Source organism: Hydra vulgaris, chromosome 14 (assembly GCF_038396675.1).
Source record: "Hydra vulgaris chromosome 14, alternate assembly HydraT2T_AEP".
In the NCBI taxonomy this organism is placed as follows: Eukaryota; Metazoa; Cnidaria; class Hydrozoa; order Anthoathecata; family Hydridae; genus Hydra; species Hydra vulgaris.
In genome coordinates, this window is record NC_088933.1 from 20,663,333 (window position 1) to 20,677,366 (window position 14,034).

Here is a 14,034-nt window from a genome sequence, read left to right on the forward strand (position 1 = left end):
ATTCTAGATGAAAACGTCCAGTTAAAAAATCAGCTCAATGAATGAGAGAAAAAAAAAACCGCTACCACACCTGCATCATTTTGAAGTAACTTTCCTAAACCAACATCATTGCCCAAATCATCCGAACAAATTGCTTATGACCTTGCTGAAAACAATACAACTTACTCATTAGAACGTACCAATATTGATAAAACCAGCACAACAAACTTACTTGATGAAACACTGAAAAGAATAAAACACTGAAAGAATAAGAAGAAATCGATTCAAAAATCGAAATTCAAACGAAGCAGAGAACAAACCAACTCCAATCCTTGCAGAATTTGATAATAATATAGATCGCTCTAACGCATTAAATTTTGCAAGAAGACTAAGAAACAATAAAAACTACACGTTAAGCTTTTAAACACTTTTTTGACGTTTCTAACACGAGTTTTGCATCGAGCTTTTAAACATGTTTAGAAAAGAAGCGTTTAGGTAAGGGGTTTATATGTGCTCAAAATCTAAACACTTTTCTAAACACTTTTCTAAACACGTTTTTTGCATCGTATTTTTAAACACGTTGAGATGCTAAAAGCGTTTAGCGGTTAAACATGTTTAAATGTTTGGTATTTAACAATCGAAGAATGATTCTAGTTAAGAAATATATTTATTTCATTAATTTATGATTTATAAATTAATGAAATAAATCAAAAGAAACTAACAGCTAAATAAAAATTAACTTCTAATTAAATCAAGATATTTTTTCTTAATGACAGCCATTTTGGTACTCTTGAAATTGCTTTTTCCTTTTGAATCATTTAATAAATATAATTCAAAAATTTTAAAATTTGATATCTTTTCAAACTCAATTTTTCGCAGCAAAGGAAATTGTTCTACTATCTTCATAACCGAACCATTGTCTATAACATCCAGTTCTTCTCTTCTACTTAAGTAAGACATTCTAAATGTTTTTTGGTCAAGACACAATCCTGCTTGTCCTTTGGACAGTTTCTAAATTCATATCAATATCAACAGATATTGATATGAATTTAGAAACTGTCCAAAGGACAGTTTCTAAATTCATGCTTCTCCAGTTTCTAAATTCATATCAATATCAACAGATATTAAAAATGTTAAAATAACATAACATAGTAATGAAATAAACAGTTTAAAAGATTAAACTAAATATAAGAGATTATATATATATATAACGGGTGGCCCAAGATAAATGGAATAGGTAGTATTTTTATTATAACTTTGTTATTCTTTTAGCTAGAACAGTGAATTTTTTTAAAAAGATTTATTAAATTCTCTATAAATCTGTCTTGGGTCATTCCATATCAAATCACCTAATGGTCCCCAGGGTACCACCTCAAATTTGCTTCAAATTTTGACCGCCCACAGCTTTTATGAAAAAAACACAATCCTGAAAATTTCAGCTTGATTAACCAAACCGTTCAAAAGTTATAATTGAATTAATATTGACCAAAATTGGAAAAATTTGAGTATCTGGAGGTACAGTAGATTTTTTTGATTTTTACCAGATCATAACTTTTTAAATAAAATAGATGATCACCTGAAATTTTTAGGGTAATAGTTTTTCACCCAAATTATCTATTTTTGTAAGTGTTTTTGACTGATTTTAAACAGTTTTTGAGTTCTTGTACCTCAAAGTTGCTAAATAACACAATATTAGAAAAAATTTTGGAAACTTTAATGTGCTACAGTCCAATACCAACAGACAAGCTGTGCCAATTTTTTGTTATTTTTGTGTACTTAGAGTAACCACTTGTGGAAAAAATTAAAGTTATGCGTTAAAAGTTATTTTAGCACTTGCAGCAGCCTGTTAGAATTTCACTTTTTTTAAAAAAGTATGATAAATTACATTAACTTTGTAGGCATAGAAAGTTGCGTAGACAGTTAAAATAAATTATGAAACTTTTTACTGGCAAAGTTCTATATATAGACAATCACCAAAAAAAAAATTAAAGCCCTATACTCTATTTTATCAAATGATTGTAGCCCTATGACTTATGTGTATATTTTATTTTTTCCCTAAATAAATATAATCAGTTTTTCATAAAATAAAATTATCAGTGTCTTAACCTAATTTATTTGATGTGATTTTATAATATATATTTGTTAAATTTTATGCATATAATATAATTATAATGATATTTTCACATGGTTATAATTTTAGTGTAAAATACTTCAATTGCTTCAAGACTTTGTATTAACAAAACATAGCTTCCTTTACATATATACAAAGTATTCAATTCAAAAAACGTCTAAAAGTTTTACCCATTCATAGTGAAATTGTATTAGTCCAAAAAAATATTACAATTTACAAATTCAATAAACTTTACAAACCATTCTGGTAGCATATATAGCAGTTTAAAATTTAACGGAAATGAGTTAGTACAAAGGAATATGGAAAATATTATTTTATTACAAAACTTATACGCACAATATTTTATCATCAGCCTATCATTTTTTGTCTACTGTTTGATTTTAATATGACGAGTATGCAGCACCAATTTGGAATCCATCAAAGAAATACGATATAGCAGCTCTTGAAAAATTTCAAAGAAGAGCGAGTCGAACAAGAAGCCTCTCACATCTAAGTTATGAATCACGATTTAAAAGGTTTAATATCACAACGCTAGAAACTCGAAGGTTAAGAGGAGATTTAATTGAATGCTTCAAAATTGTCCACGGTTTCATACAAGTTAAGTAGTGTATATCTACGTCAAAAATAATAATAAAAACCTAATGAGTTAATGGTTAAAAAAAGAACTAATAAAGGAATGTTGTTCATGAGGAGAGAATTTTATTCTTAATAGAATAGCCGCTGTATGGAATTGTCTTCCTCTGTCTATCGTGCTATCTACATCAGTGAAAACATTAAAAAAACGATTAGACGAATATATTAAAAGCAAATATAAAGTCACCGACTCATTATTATTGTTATTATTATTACTATTATAATTAGTTAAGTTTTGAAAAAATGGAAAAAAACAAAAGAGTTTAGAATAAAAAAGAATAAGAAAATATTTATGAATTGTAAAGTCAAGAATGAGAAAGTAGAAAAGAAATGCAATATTAAAAGTTCAGTGAAGATTATTGGGTTTTGCGGAAATATAAATTAAATTACGCGGGAATATAATTTATTTCATGCGGAAATAAAAATTAAAATAAGAAAAATAAAATAAGAAAATTTAAGTAAGATTTTTTAAAGTTTAAAAAACAAAAGTTAAAATATGAGCAGGTTTTTTTTTAATTTCTCATTGTCATTTCATATTTTTTTATTTATATTTTCTTATTTTGATTTTTTGATTTTAATTTATACCGAATAACCCTGTAATAAATTAAAAGTCTTAAATAAGACAAATATAAAATATATTTAATAGAAAAAAAATTATATTCAATTCATCTATAAGATAACGATATCAGCTAATCAATTTAATTACATATTAAACTTAATCCTTGCATTAGGTAATATACGAGAAATGCTATCATAATAATTAATAAAATTCCATTGCCGGCCGTTTATTTAATTTCGATCATTGTTTTTTATTTCTTCACGTTTTTGAGCTAATAAACGAATGATTTTATAACTGCCTTTTAAAACACGGAAAAATTTTTCGATGGGATTAAGTTGAGGGGAATAATATGGGAGAAATTTATACAACATGTTGTTCTCATTTAATATTTTTAAAACATCAGATCAATGATGAAAACAGCAATTATTCATAATTAAAATGCAATATCGATTTTGAATAAAATATGACAATAGCGTTCTGTTCATAAAATCAATGAAACAATCACCATTACAAGCACCATCTATTAAATCGTATCCAATTATCCCTGTAGTTGAAATGATTGCCATCAAGCTTATATTTTGCCCTTTGTTAGCTAGAACCGTTGTATATTTGTGTTTATTGGAGCATATTCATAATTAGATGAGGTGTGGAGGTTGAACCCCGTTTCATCCAAAAAAACTAACTTTGGTGTTGGTATTTGTTGAACCTCTCTTGCATAACTCTGTCTTAAATCAAGAGCTCTTATATTGTTTCTTTCTTGTGGAACCAGTGATTAACGCTTTTTTGTTATTTTCAATACTTTAAGTTTCCTAGAAACAAACGTCTGAGACACATGAAACCCTGATTCAGCCAGATTATCGCAGATTTCAGCTTGTGTTAGTAAGTTACCTCAATTGATCACAGTGTTGATTGTGTTTCTTATAGAATATTTCTCATAATATTTTCTTCCTTTTCTATTAATAAGTTCAGAATCTGGTATATTGGCGAGGATTTTGTTTGCGTTTTTTTAAACACAGCTATATGACAATTCCAAAGTTTGACTTGTTTCTTTGACTTCTTTTCCACTATCAAGTAAGTCACGTGTCACGTAATATTTTAAATAAATCAGATGTTAAAGTAGCTCTTTTTTTTGCTGATTTTCCATTAAAGTATATAAATTGATTATCAATAAAAATTGTTTTTTAATTTAAAAAATATTTTTTTACAGATTCTATCCAATAAAATGAATATAGATATATAGTGAGATACATCACAATAAATTTAACATTTCCCCATTATTTAGTTTATATTAACTTAATCTATATTTCCGCATAATTTAATTCACATTTCAGCATTAAATAATTTATATTTTCACATAACTTAATTTATATTTCCGTATAACCCTGTAACTACTTTATTACAGGGTTATACGGAAATATAAATTAAGTTATGTGAAAATATAAATTATTTAATGCTGAAATGTGAATTAAATTATGCGGAAATATGGATTAAGCTGCGCGGAAATATAAATTAAGTTATACATCACATGTACCCAGAGTGTTATAATGTATTGCAGTGAAAAGAGGAGATTAAAGGTCGGCGATGTCCAGCATTTGGAAAGTGCAGAAAAAATGATGATCAGATTAAGATATGGTGCAACTTTAAAAGACTAGCTGTCTGACTTTTCATATCCCTACTACTATAAACTAGTAAATTTAAATTAAAATAGGAGTTCAAATACATATTTATTTATCTCTACAAATTTATCTCTGAATAAACTAGAATATACTAATCTCTTAATAAACAATATATCTTAATCTCTTAATTAACATCTCTTGCTTTCTATCAGTTCTAAAACTTTTTATTCATTTAACAAAAGCGTTGAATTTCACAAGTTTAAAAAATAAGTATAACGTTATGCAACTGAGAAATGTTGAATTAAATAAATTTTTTATTTTTAATGTTTAAAAAATATGCGTTTAGGACGAAGAGGGGAGATTTGTAATAAATAATGCGTAAGTACGCAAAGGAGGGATAATTTATAGCATACAGATGCGTACAAGGGGAGAGGGAGGGTCCTAAATTAGTAGTTTTACAGCGTACTACTTTATGGATACCCCTTATATATATATATATATATATATATATATATATATATATATATATATATATAATTTATAATTTTGTTATAATAGTAATACAAATACTCATGTGCGTTTAAGAATGTTTAATACTATTAAATAATAGAGCAATATTTATTTATTTATATAAAATGAATAAAAACAACTTTTGATGGAACTCTTTTGTATGAAACTCATCAAGAGTTCCATCAAAAGTTGTTTTTATTCATTTTATATAAATAAATAGATAGTAGTAGTAGTAGTAGTAGTAGTAGTAGTAGTAGTAGTAGTAGTAGTAGTAGTAGTAGTAGTAGTAGTAGTAGTAGTAGTAGTAGTAGTAGTAGTAGTAGTAGTAGTAGTAGTAGTAGTAGTAGTAGTAGTAGTAGTAGTAGTAGTAGAAGTAGTGCGAACTCAAGTAAAGGACGAACATAGGTGGAGTAGAGTTGTTTCCATAAGAAAGTGACTCTACTTAGACATCATGAGATTGGAAAATGTGTTTTAGGATTCCTAGCGTTTGATTTTCTTTACATGAGGTAATGATGGATTGGGTTTTTACTTTTAGATCATTGGTAATTTGTATTCCCAAGTCACATTCAGAGGTGGTTACTTCCAATGTAGTTCGAGTTGTTATTGAACAAGTGGCTAATTTCTCTATTAAGTACTCAAAGTGAGTTAAATTTTTCTGGCCATAGTGCATGACCTTACATTTTTTTGCCTTTAGCTCCATGAGTCAAGACTTGGTCCAATAAACTATTTGGTCAATATCTGATTAAAGTTGAAAATGAGACAATGCTTAAAATTTTAGTATCATCAGGTCGATCTTACAAATGTTTTCTTTGCTTGTTACATCTGGCAAATGAAACAAGCAAAGAAAACATTTGTAAGATCCCAATATAAATTTATTATACAATGATAAAAACTAAAATATTGAAATTTAAACAGGTGTTTATTTGTATCAACAAAAAAAATGTGGGCAAAATAAACAAACCACAAAAACAAAATTAAGAAACCTTTATAAAAAAATACTTACAAAACATAAAAAAAAGAATTAACATTTTGATGACAATCCTTTTGCTTTTAAGTGTTCATTGATATGTTTCGGCATCGAGTTCACTAAATTCTGCATTAAAAAATTATCCAATATGTCTAAATATCTTTGGAATTGAGCCTTTCATCAAATATTTTAAAACAACCAACACTTTCATAGTTCATGCAGGCCAAGGTGCCTATACTACCACTACCATGTCTTGTTCTATATGTTGAATAATTTGGGTCCATTTTTTTATGTGGCTTTCTTCTCAGCATTACTTGGTTTCTTCTTAAATCAACCTAAAAGTTTACTCCATCTATGAAAAGAATGTTGTACCACATGCTCATAGACCAAATTTTATGAGCTAAGCATCAGTTTTTTTTTTCTGATTTTTCATTAAAAGACGTGGTTTTTCGCAAGACGTGGTTTTTTGCTGCTTTCACTATACATATAAGTGAACATTAATTTCTTTTATTTGAAATACTGAGTTTTCTAGGACATGGAGGATTTTAAATTGCATTGTATCTTTAGTATTGGCTGATTATTCTGCTAAAAGTGGCATGTGTCGTGTTAAAATGTTTTGCAGTTTCTCTCATTAAGAGGTTTTGTTCATTCATTACAATTATTTTACATTTTGTTATATTATAGTATAATCTTTTAGCGTTCAAAAATTATGACTATATAAAATTTACATCTCCCTAAATTTGAGGGGGTTACAAACTTTATATGGTCATAACTTTTGAATGTTAAGAGATTATTGTATGAAATTTAAAATGTATCGATTAATAAAACTTTTGCTAAGAATAGTAAAAAAAAATTTTTTCTTGTTGCTTTCACGTTTAGGGTAGTTGTGGCCGAATTTTTATGGTGTTTTGTTCCCAGGCTCCAATCATCGTAATTTTCTGCAAAACATCCTTATTTGACATAAGTATAAACATATAAATGTTTGGTGTTTGTTCCATGTCAGAAAGTTTGTGTCTAAAACACCAAAAAATACGGGATCCGCCCCTGTAATAAAAATGAGTTTCATTCTGATTAATTTTCAATAAAAGTCACCCACAACACAAAGCCTAAAATGAAATATACAATAAGTAGTAGTTGCAGGCTGTAGCATTATGACTTTCTGAAGCCTAAAATTTTCTTAAACATGATGGAGCTTTCTAGAATTTTCTGGACTCTTCCGGATGTTTTTAGTTTGAAACTTTCCAGAGTTTTCCTTGATTCTTTTAGTAGTTTACGGAAACAACGAGAACGTATAAAGAAAATTGAAAACAAAGTAACAAGTTTATGGCAAATAAATTAAATTTTCCATATTTATCAATTCAAGTCGTACTGACAAAACTTGATCAGGTGCGGAAAACGTACGATTAATGTGTAAAAAGAAGAAAATACAATCCATTAAATGAAGTTTTTGACATCACAAAAAAAGATGAATGGCTCTGCAGTGACAAAAGATTGTACCATCTTCAGATTGAAAGCAAAGGACAGATAGGGTATACAATTAGGCAAGCTACTAGTTTAATAACTATCCATGCATCTAAAAGAAGAAAATTTCTTTGAAGTCTACTTCAACCACAGTAACGACAACAGCGACAACGTCAGCTTCTGAATCCGAGGCAGAATATCAAGAATCTGAAGATTTAAAAGAACAGTCCAAAAGTATCAGCAAGAACTACACCAAAACTAAAACTGCAACCAAATTAGTAACATTTTTAAAATTATCAATCAGCAAAGCAGCAACCGTTTATCGACAGTTATCTCAAGATAAAGAAGAAATGAAAAAAACATTATATTAGAAAGCTGGTCACTGCACTTTGATGGTAAACGCGTTAATCGCCGAGAAAATCAAGCGTTATTCGGCAAAAAAAAATCAAGCGTAATTATTGAAGAATAAACAATAAGAAGGTAAGTTACAAACACTAGGTCTACCAAAGGAAAAAGCAGGTACTGTTGTTAAAGGTATAACAGCTGTTTTTAAAGAATATATCTAATGGAAGACGTAAGAATGTGCTCCGCGATGGAGATCTTAAGAAAACTATATTTATGATAATGTAGTTTTGTAAAAGATTATTATATAGAAGTAAGCGATAATAAAGATTGTTTTACTTCATCAAATTGGCGACGAAGATAAAAAAAAATAAGAGGATTTAAATAAACATTAAATTTACCACGGCAATAAAAAACCTTAATCTGCCAAACTTTCCACCATTTTCATGTACGGAAGATGCGAGTAAGTTATTTTCTAGCTGGAAACGCTTCGATTAAACGATTAAACGATTAAACGATTAAACGATTAAACATTAAACGATTCGAGTTACTTTGCGATTCACTTATAATTACAGATGATAAGCAAAAACTTTCGTTACTTCTTACTTTAACTGGAAATAACACTTACGAATTTTATGAAAACATTAATTCGCAAGATACGCTGATCACATACCAGCAAGCTGTCAAAGCTTTTAACGAACACTTCAAACCCCAAGTAAATCCGAGCTATGAAATTTTTATCTTTCGTAAAATGGCTCAACGTACAGATGAAACCACTCAGCAGTTTTTCGTTCGATTACACGAACAAGCTCTGAAATGCGAGTTTGCCGATAAAGATAAAGAAATTAAACAACAAATTGAGCTTAGTACAAACATTTTAAAACTTCGTAAATACAGTTTTCAAAATCCTAACAAAACTTTACTAGATTTGTTAACTACTGCAAAAACATTCGAACTGATGGACAATCAAATAGAAAAACTGGAGAAAGAAACGAATAAACAAAGCGAAGTAAATACAGTCAAGAAAACAAACTTACCACTAATCAGTAAAGAACCACATGAGATTATAAATGAGTCGCTGAAAAAAATTTGTTATCGATGCGGAACTGAATTCCGCATCGATGACAAACTTTTTTTAAACAACAATTTAATTGTTTTTAAAAAAAAATTTCTTATCAAATTTAAACAACCCAAATGCTACAGTACCATTTTGTATTGATCGTATGATTTTATGATTACATGGATATTTTTTTGATTTACACTACGTCCAAGGAAAACATAATATATCTGATTATCCAAGTCGACACCCGGTAGACTCTTGTGACAACGAAAAGCTAGAAAACCGTACCACTCCCCATTGCACAACTTGGATACCACCATAAACGCTCTTGTTCAATCGCCTTACAGGTTTCACAATACCCTCATTTCAGACTAGGGTTGATACAAATATTAATGATCAAGCCAAGAAGAGACAAGAAAATGCTAAGTTATACAGAAAGAAATACCACGATTCAAAATACCACGCAAAAAATCCAAATTTAAATATTGGAGATACTGTACTGATAAAACAAAAAAGATATAACAAAACTACGGCACCGTTTGAGTTTACACCCTACACAATTACGGCAAAGAACGGTACAATGATTACTGCCAAATCACACGTTGATAACTCGCAAAAAACTCGGAATGCTTCACACATGAAGAAAATACCAATGGATATACAATTCAATCCTACACCAATTAAAGAAGAGGGAGACGAGGAATATTCTCAGAACGAATCAGTTTCACCAAAAAAGGAAATAACAACTACTATGCCGATGCACACGTCCTATAGAATTATGAAGGAAATATTAAAACATTCCCGAACTTAAATAGTAAAACATTTCATTTAAAGAAGAAGGGGAAGATGTGAGAATGTGCTCCGCAATGGAGATCTTAAGAAAACTATATTTATGTTAATGTAATTTTGTAAAAGATTATTATATAGAAGTAAGCGATAATAAAGGTTGTTTTACTTCATCAAATAAGAGTATAAAGATGATTATAGTGGACAATACGAACGTAAACACTAGAAGAAGGAATGGGATTGTCAGTCAGTTACGCAAACTTTTTACGGAAAAGAAACAAAAAGAACCGCAGTTCATTGGTTGTCAACATCATGTTCTTGACCGATTCTTTCGCATAGTATTGGATGAAGAACTTGGAGGAAACAACAAGTTGCCCAATATTGAATATCCGTTTATCCTGGAACTTGTAAAGAACTACAAACAGTTCAGGAAGAATTTCAATAATAGTAAAAAAGTGATTAATGAAACAGCAGAATGGCGTGGTGATATAAAATTTCATTTATTTATTTTAATTATTTCATTTATTTATCTTATTTATTTTAAGCGAATTGAAAAGAAGTTGCGAAAATGCAGAACAAAAGAGTAGAAAAAGATTGCGAGCCAGAAAAAAAGATTGTGAGATAAAAAGAATTTTTAAATCAAATGAGTATAAAAGAATCAGTAGATTCATATCAAACTCGTGCTTACTGAGTAGACTTATTTTTCAAAAATTTTATTTTTGTTTTGCATTTTTCTGTTTTCAATTTTTTGCATACTTGTTATAACTTAAAACATGAACTCGAGATAGAGTTGAGCAAATTGCTTTAAATTTTGAATGTGTATTTAATATGATCTAATACTCTGGATGACCGGAGTATTTGGATTTTACATAAAAATTATGAACTTTTTGTTTAAAAAATAAAAAGTATTTGTTATGCAAACTACTTCTCTTAATGTATTTAACAGTTTTAATAAACTAAAAAATGTTGCAATGACGAATTTTAGAAAGTAATCAGTTTGCATTCCTAACACCTTAATAAGTCATTCGGAGTGGATGAGGGTTTACTTTTTGTGGTGTTTTTGTTCCCATACTCCTATTATCTCAATTTTTTACAAAACATTCTTATTTGACAGAAGTATGCAGGGGCAATTTTACATGGGGCGGGATAAGTGTCATAACTCCCCCTCCACTCAAGAAAGGACAATTTTTAAGCTACATTCGGTTTTTTAAAGAATATAGTCCGCTATTGGAGTATTTGAAACATTTGAGTCGGGTGATTTTTAGTTTTAAGGACATTTTCTTTATAAGATTTGCTCTCTTTCTCCCCCCCCCCCCCATTTTATTTCTAGCAATAGTTTATGTAAGTATGAACATCCTTGCGTTTTCAAAGCACCTGCATTTAAAATAATTAATACTTAAATTATATAAATAATTAATAAATAATATTTCCAAAAAAGTCTATCAATTTTATAATATAGATGCCGCGATGATTAAATTTAAACTCTTTTCTGATAACATGAAGAATTAAAACTTTGATATATACACTATTAGGGGGGATCCAAAATTAACTTTTTTTGGATTTTGTGTGGAGCAACTACTTTTTCTTAATTAATTTTTTATGCTGATTTCGAGTTACTTAATACTTTTTTTTATTATAAATATTTGGCCTCCTATTTCAATTTCAACTAAAAGTGATCATTTTGACAAAATCAATTGTTAAATTAAATAAGATCATTTTTATTATAATAAGTAGAATCTGTGGTAAAAATTTTTTTTTTTCGTTTTATCAATAAAATACATAATCATTATGTGTAGTTATAAATACAACAAAAAATTAGACATTATACATGAAATTACTCTATATAAGGAACAATTTGTTTATATATATTTGTTTAATATTGTTTGGGGAAGTACCTCTAAAAGTAAGTTACAAAATCTCTACCATCGTCAGAAACACGCAATGCGTTTAATATGTTTTGAAAATCGTTTTTCTCATTCTGATATTTTGTTTAAAAACGTTAAAGTACTTAACGTTTACGAACTCAATGCCTATAATATTTTATGTTTTATGTTTCGTTGTAAAAGTGAACAACCATTGTTCATTTTTAAAGATCTTTTTACCCATAAAGCTGTAAACAAATATACTTTACGAAATAATAATTTAATAATTGAACCCTTTTGTCAAACAAAGTTTAATCAATTTTGCATAAACTATCGAGCGCCGTATTTATGGAACAAAATTGTTGTTCCAAATTTTGATTTGTTAATTTCGTTTTCTGTTTTTAAAACTAAATTCAAAAACTTTATTCTTTCTACTGACAATATATATAAATATTTTTGAAATGTAAAATTATTTTCTGTTTTTGATTTAATAATTATTAACAATGTAGAAACATTGTTAATAATTATTAAATCAATTGTATTTTTATTATATTATATATACACGTTTGATATATTTTATATGGTTCTGACGACAAGATCTTTTGGATCTCCTTTCAGATACCAAGTTTATGTATTGTTATATTGTTATATTACGATTAATAATTGTAAACTAAAATAAAAAAAAATATTAAAAAAAAAAATATATGTAACAACTACTGGTGAAAATGTGAAATAACGCGATACAATGATTTGAGTTCTTTCTCAGAATCAAAAGGTCTGAGGTTCGTTGATCTGTCGCTTATTTGGTCTGTTGGCTCTGACCAGATAACGACATTGATAAAGAAGATGTAAACTTCTTATTTAAATTTCTCTTCCACGGCGCTTCGCGATAAGACAGTTATAGTTTTTCTTGGAGCACCTTAACAACTAAAAAAAAAGGCATCGTAGGTGATTGTGGATTGTTGTGAGGACTTTCCAAGTTAAATAGAAACTTTAAATTACTAGCTTATTCTTCTGTTGACATAAGACGACCAGGTTTTTTGATGCGTATTACGAACTTCTTCTACTGAGCAGTCAACCTAATTTAATGAAAATATCCAAAAGATAATTTATTGTTGACTTTGTTAAAGACAAGTACAAAAACAACCCTGAGTAAAGACAACTTTATGTGATAAAATTTATCAATTACAGGGAAATTTTTAAATGAGTTTATTAATTTTGGTTTATTTGTTTACTAGTTTATGATTTATTAATTAGTTTGTTACTTTTTGTTGCAATATTTTCTATTTTAATCGGTGTCTAAATTCAGTTTACAAAATTAATAGCAAAGCATTTTCTAGCGAAGCAAATCAAAACAAATTTTTACTCTAGATTGGACTTATTTTTGTTTAAACGCAACTTTCATTCATCTTAATTCAAAGTTTTCCAATCAAAATTGACATAAAGTTGCGTTACTTTACATGCAAAGGATGCGCTGCAAAGATTTCTTGTTTTTAAATTTTTAAATGCTTTTAAAATTTTAAAAATTAATGTAGAAGGTCAACCACAAAAAATAAGCAAATGCTGAACTATTTATTGAGCTTTTCTAAAAAAATTTACTAAGAATAAATGGTTAAACAAAAAATATAGAGTTTTGGACCCCCCTAATCCTATAAAAATCGAATATACCTGTCATCAATTGATGAACTAAATAAAAAAACGAGTATACTTAATTTGAAACTATTTTGCTCGCAAATTAACAAATGTAGTATATATATGTTATGCCGAAATTCTGTTTACATATTTGAATCCAACCATTCCTGTTTGGTCCAATTTAGAGATTAATGTCGGAGTTAAGCTGAACCTTGTTTAATAAATAAATTATAATAAATTTTTTACCATAATACGATATCAGTGAAAAGACTAGTTAGATTTTAAACTTTGGTTTCTAGTTAGAGTAGTTTTTTTTAAATTAATAAATTTCTAACCAGTAGAAAGGATTTTTCAATGATGGTTTATTTTTAAACAGAGCATGTTTTTGGACAACTTTAGTTTATACCTAAATTAAAGTTTAAAATTTAAAACGTATAAAGTTCAAAATTTTAAACCTGTCAATGAATTTTAATTTAGCACAAGTAAAAATATAAGA